Below are 13,609 nucleotides of genomic sequence, written 5' to 3' on the forward strand. Positions count from 1 at the left end.
GTGTATCGACTTGAATAAGTTTTGTTTTCGTTCATCGCGTGCTTCAATGAAAACAGGCAAACGTTATGTTTTTATTTGTGTCTGTAAAAATCACTTTTTTTTGCATTTTGCTGATGACATGCAATTGTGGCTATTACTTATAGATACCATGTAGATTTTTTAACCTGGAACTTATATTAAGTTCTGGATTGAACCGTTGTTCAAAAGGACGAAAAGGATACAACATAAAAGCAAGAACGTATAGCGGTGGTATACTTTGAGGGATAACTACAGCCCATCGTCTTACCTTGATTTTCTGACCTAGCCGCACGGTTCTTGTATTGTTGAACATATGTGCCAAGTTATTTGAAATTCCACCCGCTAGTGCGGACAAACTGTTTTATGCCATTTTTTTTTTGCATTTGACCTTTAAAATATGTGACCTTGATCTTTTTTTGCATGTCATATTATTGTGAACATTTGTGCTAAGTGATTTGAAAGTTGCCAACTAATGACAAAGTTGCGACCCGGACGGACCGACGGACATTTTGGTTTTATGCGAAAAAGCCCAATGAAACCAAAAAAAAAAAACACATATAACTTTACGGAATAAATAGGATCAAAGAAAATCAATTGTTACTTATTCTCATGGCCACATTTACCCAAAATGTTTGCTTGGACAGACGGACGCTCGCACGATCATACACTGCAAGCGGGCTCTACAAAATGATATTGAATATATTTTAATACTATTAATTACTTATTTGTTAACAATAACAGAAAAACTGAATGAGCAACAATTTGAGTTTCATAAAAGTCACTAGGCTTTTTCGAATATAAAATCATTTTACAAAATGTAGGATATCTAAAACAATTGATCTTTACTTGGTATTATGACAAATACATATAACATTGTATAAAAATGTGATTACCGTAGCGATTGAAAAAGTTTACAATGATAGTTAAATGCCGCCTTTTATAATTAGATTGATCAATTACTATTATAGAAATGTTAATATTCCTCCCCCGTATAGACGTACATAGATAATACATTGGTATGAGGGAACCCACATAAAAAAGAAATATAACTTTAAGTTATACATTATCACGTACTTAAACCAGAGTGTTTTTGTAAATATCTACACAGAATTTTCTTATCTAGTCTTGACACAGAAACAAACATAGATAGATCGAGCTCGTACCAAAAAGCGATAGTGTCTTGGTTATTCTCGAAAAGTATTATAGTTATAAAAGACAGTTTTCTGTTATATAACGCTATGGACTTAAAAATTAAAATTAATTATCTGTTGGTCTGTATCTAAAAATTACTTAGTCCCATCCCGTTCCTCTTTTACTAGACAACGGGGGAGGAAGTGTTACACGAGGGATGAACTGTCACGGAATTGTATATACTGCAAAAAACACTCGTCAAAAATGGTAATTTTCATCTTTTAAAAAAGTGAGTTTTAGGTGCTAAATATTGCCAATATGTAAATATTGTATTATGTGTCAAAAACTCCTTGACAAGTTATCATAAGAACTCCATCCCTCGTGTAACACTTCCTCCCCCGTATAGACGTACATAAAAAAGAAATATAACTTTAAGTATCTGCATCAAAAAAGCACCAACATTGTCAAAGAGATCCCTCAGAAGCGTAATAAACATGAAAATTGCAGACTCGGTTTGATTGAGGCTGTTCATTGGGGATAATGGAAAAATGCCATATCCCTCACTCACTAAAGCACCATCTGAAGCGGTTTCAATTTCAATACTTAATGTGCTGGAACCAAATAAAGCTTAAATCACATTTAGGTAATAACATTTGTTACAGATCCTTTAAAACAGCTTTAGTACACGCTCGGCAAAATAAAAATACAACTTTATATGGACTTAAAATTGGCTGGTATATTTCAATATTTTGTCGATCTTACCAAAAGGAAGAATTTTGACAATATTTTTTAACGATAGTATACGAGACTTTTGAGATTTTGAATCTTTGCATAAAAACCAATATTGTTTTGATAAACCTATTCCCTTCCCGGATAGGATAACGAAATGTAAATGGAAAACAAACCAACAAATTCAGGAGGATGTTTATACAAACATTAAAAAATGACGGCGGTGCATAAGAAGAACTAGTCAATCGAATTATATGATATATTTTATTCCTGGTGAACGCACTGTAAAGAAATATAAACTTGCATAGACTGTGAAGTATGCCACTACACTTTGTTGAAAAAAAAGAAGACAGAATCAATACATTTTTTCATTAAAACCCGTGCCTCGATTATACAGTCATATCTATGCAAAACGAAAGACAAAAGAAGACTCCAAGATGCAGTCAAGATGTTCTCGTGAAAGCACAGTTAAAATGCTAGACAAAGCTTCTGATTATGAGGAGGATCTTGGCTCAAGAGCAGTTGGACACTGTTTTAAATTAATGAAATTAAGCATCAAAGAATCATATAAAAAGGATTTTGACCAAAATATTGGGTATAATATACTTGCATCACCAAATTTGCCTTTTACAGATTATCTTTATAGGGAATGAAGCTAATAGAAACGTGAAAGAAATGTCGCATATCGGAAAAGTTGCACGTGTTCCAGATCATTTACGCCTGATGGTCGTGGAAATCAAATGAGTATTTGAGTAATTACATTTTAAAATGAAAATAAAATTTGAATTGAGAACTGTGTCTTGCCCAACGTGATTTCTTTTGCCCCAGAATATTTACGCAAATTATAAAGCCTATTTATGCATCATTACGTGTCCGTGGCCACATAAATTCTGGTAACATATCAATGCATATCAATGACTCTTTTTCGTCAGGAGAAACGTTCGGTTAATGTTGAAAAACTGCAATTAATGTCAGATGTAAATTTTTAGCCAGTTTGTCTATGATAGCCTTTTGTAGAGAGAGAACTGATATTCATTTTAAGATAATACATGTACAGTGATTATATAAATAAATGGGAGGCTGTGAATGTCATGATGGTGTTTAGAAAAATCCATATGATTATCTGCATGTCATAAACCAGGCAAAAACAACAATTTTGGCGCTTGAAACTTAAATGATAACACTGAAAGGAAACTTAATACATAGATATTTAATAAATTGTAGGTTCTCCACCGTATATGATTATGTTTTTGGAGCTGATTACAGCTGCCAAATTATGTGTATTTATGCCTTTTCTATTGATTGGTCAGAAATGTTCCCATATATCCAGATTGTAATGTGGCCGACTCAAAATTTGTGGACCCGTTTTCTCAATCTTAATTCCAGTAAATCCAGATGTTTTTGCAACTACCAGACACAACAAATCGGCTTTGAAAAGGTGGCATAGATACTGTGATTCTTCGAGAACTATTGCTTAGAACCAAACAACGTTTTGAAATTCTATATAAATAACGATGAATGTAATTCATTTATGTGATTTAATTTTTGTTCTTTTTGCTCATGTACTTGCAAATCTAATGTATCCCACATTTGTCTCGGATACATTAGATTTGCAAAAAATACAAAAATCAAATCAAAAAGTCAAAAAGTACAAATAAAAGACAAAAGACAGTGTCATTTATAACTTTCTGAAAAAATGTATGCGAACACGTATTGTTAACTTGCTTCTAGGTAGACGAAAAGAATACCTTATCTGGAGATTAACTTTGTTAGCAGACTTTTTAAATAGAGTACGGACAGTGAAAGATGAACCGATATACCTTAATGATATTTATCATTCACATCGCAATGAAAATAAAATGTTTCTTTGGGAATGTGTCAGTTGTTGGTGGCGAAACATTCATTTGTTACGAAAATGTGTAATTGTTGTATATTACCTGTCAATTATTTAGCGGAATTATTTTCTTAAAGCACTCCATGTTTAAGGTACTTGAAATTCCACCCTTTTCAAATATAAATCTCAAATTGTGCTTATAGCACAACCCGGGACGAACAGGGTTACTTTATGTTCATCGTTTCTACACATCTTTTCTTCATTATTAACTTAAACTGAATACTAGGACTATTTGAAACACGCCCAGCTTGGTAGGCTAGAGGACATGTATATTAAATTGTTGTTGTTGCTTGCGTTTCACATTGTAACATTTTAATGTTTCATCAACTGAAAACTCAACAATTACAGATTTTCGCTAACGAAATGAAGTAACGTAAAAAAATAACTGGTTATTGATTACAAGTATTTGCATTAACATTTAAGTTGCGATCAGTTTTCTCTACAACTCATGTGTCGTAGTTCCGTTCAGGTTTTCTCAACAAATAAAATAAAACTTAAGTTGCAATACAAACAAATAAAGTTTGCACCCCCAAGGATCGACCTTGTTTCTTTCTCTATTATTTAATCACGTGACGAACAGAAGTATCCATATTTCAGAAAATCATTGCATACACTTTTCAAAGTTAGAGTCCCCCTATATAATCCTATTTGTGGATACTCTGCATCAAGTTTTTCTTTAATTGATAACAATTACTTTCCCTCGAACCCTTTAAGTATCTTTATCAAAGTAATTCAAAATCGAAAAATAATTGATGATCTTTCGTATATACCTTTCATATCCTTATCTTTAGCTTCATCATCCTTAAGCGCAGTTTTGGTTGGTGTATTTACTCTTTAGGGCTTTCTTTTTATTTTTGTAAATAAGTGTAGCATCCCACTGTCTTCCTTTAAATTCGGCGTTAACATTTCAAAGGAAATTCATGACATAAATATTGAATGAGTGTAGGTTCAAAACCAAATTTATTTCAACGAGTTTAATTATTTATTAATTTATTGCTAATAAAATCAAATTATGCCGAGCAGCTGGCGAGCATAATATTGATCTATCCAACGAGTTCAATGAATTAAGTATTGAATCTACACGAATATAATATTCTATTTTTCATATGTATAAAATATGAATGGTAAATTGTCATTTTTCATTCACGCGCCTATACTGTAACGCCAACATAAGAATGCTTAGCACATACGACGTCACGTCAAAGTGTTACACTAGTGAAATATCGTTTTTACTAAATGGCTTTAGTACATTCCTGTGCTGCGGTCTATGCGAGTTATCCAAGTTTATAGAAAGTTTTACAAGAACTCCGTGATAGTTATCAGTTGCAGTCTGTTGTGAACTTTTCTTTGGACTTGGGAATTGATATCAGTAACTGAAATTCTTCTTTAATTTGTTAATACAACCAAAGCACATATTTCTAAAACAGTGTTTCTTTGTTTTTACCTTTGAATTTCAGTTACTTAACTAATTGACAGGGCACGTAACGTACAATTGTTCGTTTCGAACTACCGCACAAAGCTTTCTTCTATGTCCATTCTTTATCTATTTTCTAGGTTTTATCTTTGTCTTTCGCCAGTGAGTATCTAGAGCAAACGTTATAAGTTGGCGCATTACCATAGCAAAATAGTATCGTATAAAATATATAAATCAATTTAAATATGTTATAAGGTTCTTTCTGGTAAACGATTTTCTTTGTTGAGGTCATGTGAAAACCCTATGGACTTGGCAATCAATGCAAAAAAAAACAACAAAAAACAAAAACAGAACACATAAAACGCACATGTTTCAACTACATCAAGGAAGTACAGAAGTACTAAGTGTGTGGTGTGTCATCTACTTGTTACAAAAAGAAACAACCAAGCAACGTCGTATTTACGGAAGTTATTTAACTTCCAAAATATTGCGGTAAAAGTACCTGTCAATGCATCAGTTACATATTACAATGTACGCAATCTGTGGCAGTATCTTTATACTAGCTACTCTCGGCAATAATTTTGTAAGTAATAACCTCCCGAGCGCAAAACCGCCAAGTTGATGGTGTGGTATATCTATTAACTGTCAAAGACGTTTGGCATTAGCTGTTTCCAAACTATTTGGTAACTTTACAGAGGCTTTTCAAATGTATGGTTTGAGGGAATATTGTAACGGATCGACACGACAATTTAGTTATATACCACCTTAGAAAACGGAACTTGTATCCAAAGAGCTATATCTAGTCTTAAGAATGAAACTTTCTTTTGGGAAATGGAAATTCTAAATTTAGAATTATCTGATTTTATTCAAGCTTTCTTCGTATAACAGGTCTGGGGTTCAAAACCCAATCGTGGCTAGTATTTTTTTAATTGTCATTTTTAATGAAGTAGCCACGATATGCAAGGAAGTGTGACTGTCATAAAAAATGAACATAAATTATTTTTTAATGCAAAACTCCATATGTATCATACTCAAACTGTTATTGTTAATCTAAACGCAGACCTGTAAGTATATGAAATAAACTTATACCGGAAAATACATACAGATGTACAGTACGATTTAGATTGCAAAGATCAGAAATACCTTTTTACCTTATCCTAAAATGTCCGATATATCCGGAGCTAAGAAAACAATACATTCCAAGACAGTAATTATTGCAAAGGAGTATGTTAAAAATTCATTTTACTAATTCAATTCATGTAAGAAAGGACTTTAAAATTTAATCTGTATTTTGTGATGAAATCAAAGTAAGTCATGTAAGTCTCTCCCTAAGGAAATTTGTTGTGTGATCGAGGGACATAATATACTGAAGTGAAAGTTTTGCTCTCTGAGGAAAGGGAAGCATAAACCTGCCCTTTTTAATTGTGTTTTATGACTTTTGACTTATGACTTGTGACTTGTTTCATGTTTGATTTTAATGTGGTGGCGGTGGTTACGAGTACAAAAATTGCCCTTTTGTATTGCTAAATAGATTCAGATTTCTACTAGATGTCTCCACAATTCATGTAGTTTTTTCTCCAAACTTACACACTGCATTAAAAACAACATCTATTTTACATGAAGTAACATTGTATGCACCGCAATTTAATTTGTTATCGTAGTTGTTTGTCATTGTTTGATCATCTTTATGTAGTTAAATAATAACTGAACACCTTTTGGATTTTATGTTATATTTTATTTAATATAGGCAAAACAAAGAGGAGAGAGGTTTATGTCTTATTTTTGAAAGATGTTGTATGGGTCCAATAAAACGAGGGGTGTTTGAAAAGTATTGTAACTTGACCTTTTTCTGGAAAACTAATAAAAAGTTTAATTGCATTTGCTAGTCTTTGTGCTTAACAACCATATAAGATTGCGAAAATCAATACACGATGCATATCAGCTGAAATGTCTGTAAACAACGCAGCCGTCTGGTTTTTAAATCTATTTTTGCTATTGTTTTGTTGAAATTTTCTACAAATCCTGCTGGAAAATAAGGCGTATAACACGTTCGTGTTTAATTCCGTTTGCAGTGAAAAACTTGTGATTTCTTGAGATACTATGATGTCCGTTTTGATCACTTTCATAAGTCTTTGAATGATACATCTTGAAGTGATTGATTTCATGATATCTATTACTACAAGAATATATTCTCTCCCTGGGAATGGCACTTTTAAATCCATCTCAACGGTTTGCCAGGTTGTTACTGGTAATTCAGTTGGTGTCGTGGCGGGTTTGAAACTAACTGGCACTAGAAGCATGTTTTAATTAGCATTTCAATTTCGTTGTCAGGCCAGGCCAGGCCATTGCCAGGCCAATAAACTTTCTCTTAGCATTTGCTTTGTTTTCACTATGCCTTTATGTGTTTTATGTGCTATTTGGCCTTAGTCCCTGTGGAATTACAATTGACAGTTCATTGCGTAACTTGTAGAAAATCTTGAAATTTGATTTTTCGGCCATTTATTATGCTGAATGCACTTGATTAGTTCTCGTGACTCTTTATCAATTTGATCTAAATTCATAGCCATTGGCACGGCATACATCGCACACATAATCCATGTAACCTTCTGTGATATTTGATATCTCACGTTTTTTCTTTTTCTTTTTTTCAAGATGTCAGCTGGATTTAATTCACCTGATTGAAATTCTATGTGGAATTTGTAACTTTGTAGTCGATTCTTTCTAGTCTAGCTGGGGGTTTGTGTGTTGGCTTAGCGGTTTATGGTCTGTAATTACTTTAAATGTTAATCCAAACAGATAAGTGTGTAACTTTTCTATCCCCAAGATACTGCTAAGCATTCTCTTTAATTTGACTGTAACGCCTTTCAACATCATTAAGTGTTCTGCTTGCATATGCTACAGGTCATAAATGTCCATCATTTTGTATTTGAATTTATGTTGAATACATATTCCTCTTGTTGGATATCTACATTTTCTTGATTATCGTTCACGTAGTGCACTTGTCATTTTCGGGATTTGCACATATTTGCATAATGTCCAACCTTGTTGCATTTACGACACGTAATATTTCGAGATTAAGACATTCGTGACCAGAATGACCTTTTCCTCCACAACGGTAGCTCTTGAATTGTGTCGGTTTTGGTGCTGGTCTTGCTCTTGGCTGGTACTGCTTCCGCTGTGTAGTTGGTTTGTGTTTAATATGGTTTACGTCATCATGATAGGTATAATCTAATTTGTGTTGATTTCTTGTAGACTGTTGTATTTCATTGGCATGCAAGTTTGCAAGCTCTGTTGTGCGGGCAATTTGTTGAACTTTTTCTTATGTCAGATCTTGTTGCGTAGAAACAATTTTCTATAATTTGGTCGCGAATCATATCTTTGGAAATCACAAGATACTGAGAGTTTTTTAAGTCTTACAATGTTATCTTCTACAGTTTGATCTGAATGTTGTTTTTCCAGTCTAAATATATGTCTTTCATATGCTATGTTTTTCCTTGGTAATGCGTTAAATCTTTTACTGTTTGGCTATAAGAAATTTCTTGACGGATTGATGTCTCGTATATGTCTTGTAATTCTTCTCCTCCCAGATGTTATAGGAGAGCTTTTTTTCTTTCATCTTTTGTTTTTCCTGCTGCATATATGTAATATTCAAAACGTTTGATGTAGATAGAGAAAAAATACTTAAAACATTCTTCAATGTGCAAAACAAATCTTTATAATATCTTTAATTGGTTTTCCAGATAGGTCATGTAGCAATAATATTCGAATACCCCTTGATTTGTTTATATGTGTTCCTTCTATAGTTTAAAAAATGAAACAATTGGTTTCAGAAATAAAAGTTAAACTTTGAGGTATTTTTCTATGTAACCAAAAACACATTTGCATGTAATTCATTGAGGAAGTTGCATGCCAATGTGAAACATACGCAGTAGCCCATGATGCCGCGCCACCATGACACAAAAATGCACCACAATTTGACAATTGGCCTCCGAGACCATGGGCGTGCAACACATCGTCTAAATATAGCGGAAATTTGGCTAGGCTATTTGAACATCCAATCATCATTTACTCCGTTACAAAAATGTGACATTGACCTTGAAGCGAGGAATCTGTGATGCCCCAAGACATCTGGTTGTTTGTTTGTTTGTTTCACTTTACGCCTTTTTTTTAAAGTCATATAGGCGGGTAGTTTCCTAACCATCGTTCCTGGAGAGTTACACCAGTACTAGACTAAGGTTACCTTCCTCCGCGCTAAACTACCAAAGCATCTCCCGGGGATCGAACCCACGCCAGAAAGGTAACTGGATTAGAAGTCATCGAAGGCGTCTAAGACATCTGGTAGAAGTGAACATTTTTGCCAGGTTATATGAAAATCCAATCATCAGTGAATGACTTATTTTCGAGATGCATTACACCACAACTTTGTTCCAGATATACATTTATAATTTACCTTGTCAGTAAGTCATTGTCATGTTGTAAGATAAACTATAATTGATGCATGTTGTTTGGATTGTGACTTTTCTGTCAAATTTGATCGGACACATTTATTGATGGATTCCCAATTATATATCAACAATCTTACAACAGCATATGTGGATGCGCCATGGTAATGAGCCATAAATTCGAGTATTTTTATATGCAAAACGCAAATGTCATTGACTGTTCAAGCTCATTATTATCAATGAGTTCCGCATGATTGAAAAGATTATTGCGAATACATATATTTATAAGTACGCTACCGCTATAAGGTTTAGCCATTTAATTGAATTTGGGGTGCGGACGGAAGAAAAATTGTATATATCAACATAAGAATAATACCATAATTGATCAGAAAAGAAAAAAAATCGCTGTCAATTATAAATGAGGATAGTCCATAAATGTTCCATAGAAAAAGGCTGTCTATGCTCATCTTCCTAGCCTAATACCGGTTTCTCCACTGAATGACAGACGATTCGGTGCAGATATCTGCGGCACCACGGAGTGTGATATAGTTACAGGAGTAGGTTGAGGGATTTTAAAATAATTTGGCACACACGTTCACCATCGTAAATGTGTCTGTATACCGGACACATCTTCTTACGATGGTGAACGTGTGTGCCAAATTATTACAATTAATTTACAATTATTTTTAAAATCTTGTATCATAAAGGTCAATGTCAAGTAAGGATCAACACCAAATGTTGATATTTCAGTCCAAATGTGAATTGTGTGAAAACATCAAGGCTTTGGCTTGATAAAGAAGTTAAAACAGATTAGTAATAATCTGTCAAAGTGACCTTGATGTGGCTGATTATTGCGACACATCGTCTCGTGATGATGGACATTTGTTATTTCAAAACCCACTTATTCATAAAAAAGTGGAAGTTTAAGTGTGACTTTGACCTGCAGTGCGGAAATGTGTCTTATACTGGGACAATTCTTCTTATGATGCTAAATTTGTTTTAAAAAACTCCTTCCATGTAGAAAGTACAAAGCGGTGACGAAATATTTCACCCCAGTTTGACAGTGTTATGAAGACATTTGTAGGAGCTATTCATATATGTTCAGCTCTGTAGTCGTTTGAGTTACAGGTTAACAACTCATTGAGCTTCAAAAACCAATGCCGTATAAGCGTCATTTGGCATTTGCCAATCCGGTTTCAAGAGTTAAGCCAATTCTTTTAAGTCTTTATTTCTGCTTTTCGGAATATACTTTTACGAAAACTTGAAATAGTTCTGGTAAATAGAACATTACGTCAGGTTTTCCATAATTTAGCTCGTTATTCTTTTGACCAATCGCGTGAGTATTCCAGTTTTGAGCAATTCGATCAAGGTGACTTTGAATTAGATCCATGAAGCAAAATTTTAGATAAACATGGTCGAGTTCATCATATCAAGTCTTTAAAGATGCTCAGCCACCACTGTAAAATAAAGAAAATAAGAATCCCTATGAAATAAGAAAGGCCAAAACTGTTGCAGGCTCGGTTTGATTGAGCCTGTTCATGGACGGCACTGACAAGTGCAAATCAACGTCCATGCCCCCTGCTTAAGCAGAATTAAACAGATAACATGAACTAGTACTTGTTGTCGAAAAGTGCCCATTTCAATTCGCTGATTGGAAGAACCAATTATAAGATTTCTGTTTTTTACGAAAGCGTCAGTTGCATTGTACCGAAAGAACTGTTGAAAAAGGCATATACATCAGAGTTTTCTGTTCCAGCATCACAATGTATGATACGAGGCGCCTTTTCAATTGACGTCAGGGAATCTAAAAAATACTTTGAAATGAGTTTTGGATTGTTGTTTGTCTCCGATAACTCTGGCCAGATTTTAGTATTCTACTAAATCTATCAATAGCATGAATAGAATTTTTTGTTTGCTCGCATTTCAAGGCATTGCTTAGGAGAATACATTATAGAATTTTTTTAAGTCTGATAGTGCAGAAAAGTTGGAGCTTACAGACACTCTAGTATCTCTTATAGGAATGAATTTAATTAATTTATATTTCTATTTTAAGGCATTACCGAATATTTTTTTTGATATTTTGATTATGGTGCAATGTGATTTCGTGGTTTTCTTTATGTAGAAAACAGTCTTTAGGATACGATGTCGCTTACGCTTTAATAGTGAGAACATATCACATATACTTTCATTATTAAAGAATTATTGAAGAATAACGGTGTTTTGGATTAAGAGATTAGACATAGGTTCTAGGCGGGGTCAATAATAACTGTCACGGCCATGGATTCCGTGCTCGAAGATCATCAGATCAGTGATAATGAAACATTGGACTTTGTAACCCCAGGGCAACGATTTAATCAGGCGGAGTCTTGCGACAGCTCAATTGATGACAGAGATGATGTCATTTTTACACATGATTTGTCCGTATTTTCTGACCAGCAAACTGATGACGTTCTAGGGCATGTAGGGAGCATGTCAGCGATTAGGCCGACAGAAAAATGTTCTTGTAGTAACGAGATATCTTTAATGAATGATTCAATAGCCTCATTACAAGCAAACATATTACTTATTAAACAAACAATGCATGCCCAAGAGATTTCACACAATGAGCAAATGAAATATGTAAAAGATACCTATTTAAAAATAAAGACAGATATACTTAGTTGTGCACAGCTTACAAACACTGTGTCTTCATCAACAGTAGCTACGATTAGAAATATAACGCAATCTGTGGTAGAGCGACCGAGTGCGTTTAATTGAAGTGCAAATGGAACGTGATGACATCAATCCGGGCTCTTCAAGGAAAGACAGTGGAAATAATATGAAAAGCAAAACCGCTGTCAAATGCTTGTGCATTTTCTCCGCCAACTTACGCATATACAGCAAAACGCTTATGCCAAAATGATAGCATATCACTTTCAAAAAATGTGTGTACACCAGAAATATGCTTAGAGACAGACAAACAAGGGGAAACAGAGAGAAAGGAAAAGTATAGGAAGTACATGAAACCTTATTGGTCGATTAATTGTCTCAATGTCACGAAGAAGTGAAACAAGCCAGAGAAGTGTGGTGCCGGGCAGGGCGCCCACGCGGAATAAACCACAAGGACTATGCAAATTATAAATCTGCAAAGACTAAATTTGAAAATTGCATAGGGCGGCAGTGAATTCATATTTGCGTGATCTCGACCATAAACTGAATTCAAAGCTGAATTAAATAGTGATTTGTTTTGGAAAGATATTCAGGCACGTAAACAACAAACTAGCGTTTTAGGAAGTAGCATGTGCTTTAATGGAATTAAATACAACTGTCGCAGTGATATAGCAGAGCAGTGGGCTAATTATTTCAAAGATCTGTATAAACTTACGGCTTCAGAACAGTTTGATAAACCTTGGTATGATTTTGTAGAACAATATGTGAGTGATTCTTTTAATAAAATGAATCTCAGTGATAATGTGACTATATTCGAGGAAGATGTAAAGTCAGCCATTCAGACTTTATCGAGAGGAAAGGCAAGCGGACCGGATGGTATTGCCCACGAACACTTGTTATATGGCGCGGACATATTATCACCGGTATTAGCAAATTTCTATACATTGATATTAAGAGGTGGTGAAATACCCGATTCGTTAAAACGCGGTAAAATTATTACTAAGGTGGCAATATTATTAAGGTGGCAATAAGAAACACGACGACCCCAACAGTTATAGAGCAATTAGTCTGACTTCAACAATACTTATAGTATATGAAATAATTTTGCTTATGGAATGTAAAAAACATATTATCCTCCATTAGTTCTCAACAAGGTGGGTTTCAGGAGCACCTCGGCTGTTTTATGACATCTTTTTCATTAAGGGAGTGCTTACATTTTGCACGTGAAAACTCTTCATCGGTGTACATGTGTTTTCTAGACTGCAGACAGGCTTTCGACCGCGTCTGGACAAATGGTTTATTTTATAAATTACTACATACTATTTCTGACAA

This window comes from Ruditapes philippinarum, unplaced genomic scaffold (genome assembly GCF_026571515.1).
Source record: "Ruditapes philippinarum isolate M1 unplaced genomic scaffold, ASM2657151v2 ctg383_1_1_1_1, whole genome shotgun sequence".
NCBI lineage: Eukaryota > Metazoa > Mollusca > Bivalvia > Venerida > Veneridae > Ruditapes > Ruditapes philippinarum.